Source organism: Elephantulus edwardii, unplaced genomic scaffold, assembly GCF_000299155.1.
Source record: "Elephantulus edwardii isolate Elephantulus edwardi_28Jun2011 unplaced genomic scaffold, EleEdw1.0 scaffold00075, whole genome shotgun sequence".
Lineage (NCBI taxonomy): Eukaryota > Metazoa > Chordata > Mammalia > Macroscelidea > Macroscelididae > Elephantulus > Elephantulus edwardii.
In genome coordinates, this window is record NW_006399825.1 from 4,545,949 (window position 1) to 4,552,540 (window position 6,592).

General features: G+C 39.7%; 1 pseudogene; it reads right to left on the reverse strand.

The window, feature by feature from the left end:
- Positions 1–4,563: 4,563 nt before the first annotated feature.
- On the reverse strand, positions 4,564–6,592 carry LOC102854820 (annotated as a pseudogene).

Sequence of the window (6,592 nt, forward strand, 5' to 3'; positions counted from 1 at the left end):
ACAGCGCAGGAGAGGAAGGCCCTCTATGAGGTGGATTGATTCAGTGACTGGGATAATTGGGATGGGAGTGTCAGAGACAATGCGATTGGCACAGGACAGAGCGGAGTTTAGGGCTGTTGTACATAGGGTCGCTATGAGTCGCAGGCGACTCGACGGCACATAAAACAACAACAACATTTTTCTTTTATATTGACTGCATACAAAATTCATATATATTTGTTGCATTTATATAGCGTGTTTCACACATTCATCTATTAACATTGTTTCGTACAACCATTCTCATACATTATGTTTTATAAAATTAATCACCATTGATCCATGGCCGCCATTACCCTGTCTTTTCAAGTCCCCACTGAATCTTTGTAATTCTTTTACCTCCTCCTTCTGCCAGCCAAACTCTGTGGCCTCATGATTTTTTCCCACTCCATCCCCCCTGCAACCCTCTTCTTCTTCTCCTCCCTTTGGACTTCTGTGCACAGCTTAACAGTTAATCTAGTTGTTTTTACAATAATGGTCTTATGCAGTATTTGTCCTTATGAAACTGGGTCAGTTCACTGAACATAATGTTCTCAAGCCTCTCCCATGTTATATAGTATTTATCAAAACCACTGTTTCTGAGTAGTAGTCTATTGTGTATGTACCACCATTTGTGAATGTACCACAATTTCTCAATGCATTCTCTTGTCAATGGACATTTGGAATGTTTCCATTTTCTTCCTATTATGAATAATGTTACTATGAACATGAGTGTGCATATCTCTATTTGTGTCTCAGTTCTATTTTCCTTAGGATATATTCCTAGCAGTGGACTAGCTGGATCATATGAAATTTCTATATTCAGCTTTTTGAGGAAACACCAAATTGCCTTCCAGAGACATACCATTTTATAATCTCACCAATAGTGTATGAGAGTTGCAATCACTCCACATCCTCTCCAATATTTACTACTTGCTATTAAATTTTGCCACTGAAATTCAACATCAAAACAACAAAGATTCTCACCAGTGGGCTGACTGGCAGCACCATTGATAGATGGAGAAGAGATTGAGGTTGTTAACAACTTCACTTGCTCGGCTCCACAATCCACATTCTTAGCACCAGCAGTCAGGAAATCAAAAGATTAATTGCATTGGGAAAAATCTGCTATCAGGCACCTCTCCAGAGAACTGAAAAGCAACAATGTCAGTCTAGAGACTAAAGTGTGCCTGATTTAGGCCACGGTCTTTGCAACTACTTACTATGCATCTGAGAGCTGGTCAATGACTAAGGATGACAGAAGACGTGATTCCTTTGAGCTGTGGTACTGGAGGAGTCTTGAACATACCATAGACTGCCAAGAAAACAAACAGGTCTGCCTTGGAAAGGGAAGCTTCCTTGGAAGCTAGGATTTTGAAGCTGCATTTCACATACTTTGAGAGCATAGCCAGGAGGGACCAGTCCTTGGAGGACATCATGCTCAGAAGGGTGGAAGAAAAGAACAGGAGAGGAAGACCTTGGATGAGATGGATTGATTAAATAACTGGGGCAATGGGGTAGGTGTGTTGGAGTCAGTGAGCCTGGCTCAATATAGGGCAGGCTTCAGAGTTGTACATAGGGTCACTATGAGTCACAGGTACTTGATAACAAGTACCAACTGTGGTAAGGTGGTATCTCACTGTAGTTTTTCTTTACATCTCTCTTACTGCCAGTGATTTTGAGGATTTCTTCATTTGTCTATTGGCCATATTAATTTCTTACTCTGCGAAAAGTCTTTCCATGTCTTTTGACATTTTGTAATTTGGTTGTCAGCCTTATTTCTTGTAGAGGTCCTGTAGTATTCTGTAAACTTTCATTATGAGACAGTTGTCTGAGATGGCATTGCCAAACGTTTTTTCTCAGTCAGTAGGATTTCTTTTCACCATATTGGGTAAAGATTTTGATACATACAGGGATTTAATCTTTAAAAGGTCTCAATTATCATTTTTATCCTCTCCTGATTTTGCATTTCTGATTGTATTTGCCAGCCTCTTTATAATGTAAAATAATCTGTTACCAGTATTGGGATTGCATTAAACATTTAGATGGCTTTTGATAGGATTGTAATTCTCACTATATTGAGTAATCCTCTTCATGACTAGGGAACACTTTCCCATTTGGTTAGGTCCCTTATTGTTTCTTGCCGTTTTGTTTTTTTTGTTTAGTTGTTTTGTTTTGCTGTTGTCTTGGTGTTTTATAAAGGCTTTTTTGTGTTTCTAGTTAGGATTCTCCTCACAGAGCCCAGTCTCCCAGATAATCTGTTCTGCATATAGATTGAAAAGGTTTGGAGATAGGACGCATCCCTGGAATAGATCCTTCCCAGTTTTGGACCCTGCAATGTTTCCTTGCTCTGTTCTGACAACTGTCTCCTGGTCTCAGTATAGGTTTCACATAATCATGATCAACTGTTCTGGGATTGACACTTTTCTCAGAGTCAACCACAGTTTGTTGTGATCCACACAGTCATATGCCTTTGGTTTAATGAAAAACAAATAGACATTCCTCTAGTTATCTGCTTCTTGCTATAATGTCCCTAGTACCACAGTCTCTTCTAAATCCACCCTGCACTTCTGGCAATTCTCTGTTGATGTGCTGTTCCAGTTGTTTTTGGATAATTTTCAGCAGAATCTTGCTTGCATGTGATTTTAATTATATTGTTTGATAATTTCCGCACTTTGTCAGGTCACTTTTCTTTGGAATGAGAACAAATAAAGATCTCTTCTAGTCAGTTGGCCAGGTAGGTGGCTGTCCTCCAGATTTCTTGGCACAACTTGGTGAACACATCCAGGGCACTGTCTATTTGTTGAAATATGTCAATTGGTAAGCCCCGTCACAATCAACACTCTAGGTACAAACAGCCATGAAATTAAAAGACAAACTGCATTGGGAAAGTCTGCTGTCAGAGATCTCTCCAAAGTACTGAAGAACAACAATGTCAGTCTAGAGACTAAGGTGCACCTGATCCAGGCCATAGTCTTTGCAATTACTTGCTATGCATCAGAAAGCTGGACAATGACTAGGGATGATAGAAGAATTGATGCCTTTGAGCTATGGTGCTGGAGAAGAGTACTGAATATACCATCGACTGCTAGGAGAACAAATAGATTCATCTTAGAGAGGGTGAGACCAGGCTGATCCTGGGAGACAAAGATTCCAAAACTTCCTCTGACATGTTGTAAGAAGGGACCAGTCCTTGGAGAAGGATGTCATACTTGCGAGGATGTAGGGACAGTGCAAGAGAGAAAGACCCTCAATGAGGTGGACTGACTCAGTGACTGGGGTAATGGGAGTAGGTGGTGTGTCAGAGACAGCAAAATTGGCACAGGATTGAGCAGGATTTATGGCTGTTGTACATAGAGTCGCTATGAGTTGCAGGTGACTAGACAGCACATAACAACAATAAGTTACGTATACTCCCAAGTATCTCAGTTTGTGGTTGACTATTTTAAATGTTATTGCTTTCTTAGTTTCCTTTTCTGTGTTTTCTCTCTTATTGTAGAGGAATCCCACTGACCTTAAATCTTGTCACTTCACTGAATTGGTAAACTAGATCTTACAGGTTTTCTGTTGAATCCTAGAGGTTTTCTGTGTACACTGCCCCATAGTCTGCAGATAGCAAGTTTTACCACCTGTTTGTCAATCTGGATGCCTCTTATTTCCTTCTCTTATCATATTGCCCTAGCAAGTACTTCTGATAAGATATTTAAGAGGAGTGGTGAAAGCAGGGATCTTCACATTCCTGAACAAGGAAAATGGGTCCCTGCTCTCAAGAGAATGCCCTTATTTCTCCATTGAAAATGTTAACTCTTAGTTTTGTGTTAACATTTTTCACTGTGTTGAAGAAATTCTTTTCTATTTCTATTTTGTGGAGTGTTTTAATTAGGAAGGGTTGTTGGATTTTGTAAAAGGCCTTTACTGGATCAGCTGACAGGATTATGCAGTTCTTTTTTGTTTTGTTTTGTTGCTGTGATGAATTACATTTGTTTTTGGGGTTTTCTTTCCCTCTTATGCTGAACCATCCTTGTTTACCTCTTATGAATCCCACTTGGTCATGATGAATTTTTTTTCTCTCTTTTTTTAAAATTCTCTTAGGATCTTGTGAAAGATTTTTGCATCCATGTTCTTGAGATATATTGGTCTGTAGATTTCTTTTTTTGTTAATATCTTTGCCTGGTTTTGGTATTAGTGTTATGCTTGCTTCACGGAATGACTCTGGGAATGCTCTTTCTTTTTCTAATTTTTAAAATCATTTAAGTAGAATTGGTGACAGATCTTCTCTGAATGTTTGATTGAAATCAACTGTGAAGCCATCTGGGCCAGGAAATTTTCTCAAGGGTTGAGGGTGTCTGCTTGTTTGGTTTTTTTGTGGGGTTTAGAACATCTTAAATTTTTAATCCTTTCTTTACAGGTTACCTAGGCCACTTTTGATTAAGAAAACTTTGGAAAGTTAGTAACTGTCAGTAGCAGAACCCCGGCAGTGGCACTGTCAATTCTCCACAGAGTCCTACTTTGTGGGGGTCTGAACACACTGTCACGATTGATCGCTGCTCACACTGGCTGGGTTAATCTCGGCAGACTGTTGTCCATGGGCCACTTTTCTGCATATTTCTCTGTAAACTCCTCAGCGTTATAGAATTTTTTTATGGTCCTTATTTTTTTTTTTTGCTAGGTCAGTCTGGAGAGGGTATTCGGGCTGGGGATCATTCAACAATGCTTTTAGGGACTGGATCCCTTGGTCAGTCTTTGTCTCTGGCTTCCAATTTTCAACACAAATTACTGTGATAAAGCTCTGACCTTTTTCACCGTTTGGGTGGTAGATCTTGGTTTTAAATGTGATCTTTGGTGGTTTGAGTGGGTACTCTGCTGGAAAGTTGGATTTTGAAGGCCCCCTTATCATATAGAGGGTTATTAAGAATGATAACCCCAAACACTTTTTCACAGTCTGTGGCTTCCCTTTTAACCCTGTTAGAGAAGTTTTTGGATGCGCATAGGGATTTGATTCTTAGAAGGTCCCATTCATCTATTTTATCTTCTCCTGGTTGTAAATTTTTCAGAATACTCGGAAGACTCTTTACGTTGTGGATTAGGACTACTAAAGTTCTTCCAAGCTTTTCTTGAATGAAGTTTATAGTCCTTGGTTTTAGTCCTAGGTCCATGATCCACCTTGAGTTGGTTTTTGTATATGGAGTGAGGTGGGGATCTTGTTTAATTCTTCTGCAGATAGATTTCCAATCTTGCCAACACCATTTGTTAAAAAGGCTGTCATTTCCCCACCTAACTGTTTTTATCTCCTTGTCAAAGATCAGTTGACCATAAATAGATGGGCTGATTTCCGGGGTCTCAATTCTATTCCATTGATCTATGTGTCTGTCATTGTACCAGTACCATGCTGTCTTGACTACCACGGCAGTGTAGTAGGATTTAAAATCAGGAAGTGACTTATATCTAGAATTTATAAAATACTTGAGCACCACAACAAGATAAAGGTGAATAATCCAATTGAAAAATGGGCACGGGGTATGAACAGACACTTCACCAAGGAAGACATTCAGATGGCCAACAAGCACATGAAGAAATGTTCAAAATCCCTAGCTCTAAGAGAGATGCAAATCAAGACAACTATGAGATATCATCTCACCCCAGTAAGACTAGCAAAATTTAACAGAACAGCAAGCAACAAATGCTGGCGAGGTTGTGGAGAAACTGGAACCCTTATTCACTGTTGGTGGGAGTGTAAAATGGTGCAACCACTGTGGAAAGCGATGTGGTGCTTTCTCAAAAAGTTGCAAATAGAGATACCATTTGACCCAGCAATTCCACTACTGGGAATATACCCTAAAGAGACCATAAATGGCACCCAAGTAGATATATGCATACCCATGTTTATTGCGGCTTTGTTTACAATAGCAAGGAGTTGGAAACAACCCAAATGCTCATCAACAAACGAGTGGGTAGAGAAGCTGTGGTATATTCGCACAATGGAATATTATGCTGCATTGAAAAACAAGGAACTCATGCAATATTATTCAAAATGGGTGACCCTGGAGGACATTATGATGAGTGAGGTATCTCAGTCACAGAGGGACAAATGCTATATGGTGCCACTGTTGTAGAATGAGGCTGACATTGGGATGGGGGTAAGACTGAGAAAAACTGGATGAAATATGTTTACGGCATTGAAGTCTTTGGGGGAGAGAATATTTTATATTTTAGGGCATTATGTTTATCGTAAGAGTACGGAATGAGAGTTGCAGAGTGGATTATATTTGGGGATTGGGGGATGTGGGGGGGGATTACGTACCAATGAGGGAGTTTTTCTTTTGTGTTTGAAGGAGAGGAGCAAACGGGGTGGGGGGGGCGGGGAGAGGGGTGCAACAATGAATGAATGGAATTCCAAAATCTCTGTAGATGTTCACTGAAATGAAAAATAAAGAAATTAAATAAAAAATAAAAAAAGAATGATAAGCCCTTGCCACGTCAATAAATTAGCTTCATCAACCTGGATATTACAGAAGTTATTCATTCCACATTTGCAGATTTCTTCAAGCTCCTTCATCAGCCTCCTGCTGCCTGCCAT